Genomic DNA, 744 nt, shown 5'->3' with positions numbered 1-744 from the left:
TCGCAGTCCATTTTAAAAATTTCCAGACAGCTGGCTAACTGTGTCGCTGTACCTAAATCATATTTAGTTCACACTCGAAACTCAGTTTCGTTTTTTTCCTGAAACTAGACTCATATGTCCATCTACATATTTTTTTCTAGAATTTTTTGTCAGGCAATTAGTACAGTTTATTAGTTAAAGTCTCCCCTGTTACAGGGATCGACTACACTGACCTTTGCGCATTACGACTTGGATATCTCCCTGTACAGGGCTTCAATACTGATGTCGTTTGTTTCCATAGAAACTAGACTCAAAAAGGAATATATGCATATATGGCATGACTTCTAATTATCTCTGGTTAATTTATAATGAATTTCCAAAGTCGGAACAGGGAATCCAGAAACCGTTCTGGCCCTGTCTCACGAGAACTGAATATCTCTTAACATACTGTCCATATGATCGTTTCGTTACTTTCCTATGAAAATAGATTCATCAAGGTTCGTTTACATAATTTATTCACTATTTAATTCCATTCCTACTATTTTTAGTGATTTTTCACATCCACATCACTGCTACTGTCAGCATCTGTTTTTTTTTTAAGGTAAACTTTACCTTTTCATGATCCTCCATGGATCAACTAGAGTTGTCATACATATTCCAAAGTGATCAAGAATAACCTTCCATGGCTAACCGTTACCAACATTTCCATACTTCGACGGACAACATACAAACGATTATAATGCTATGATCAAAGTATATTTAAGC

Source organism: Gossypium hirsutum, chromosome D09, assembly GCF_007990345.1.
Source record: "Gossypium hirsutum isolate 1008001.06 chromosome D09, Gossypium_hirsutum_v2.1, whole genome shotgun sequence".
Taxonomy (NCBI): Eukaryota; Viridiplantae; Streptophyta; class Magnoliopsida; order Malvales; family Malvaceae; genus Gossypium; species Gossypium hirsutum.
The sequence above is the reverse complement of the archived record's forward strand: the minus strand, read 5'-3'. Positions refer to the sequence as shown.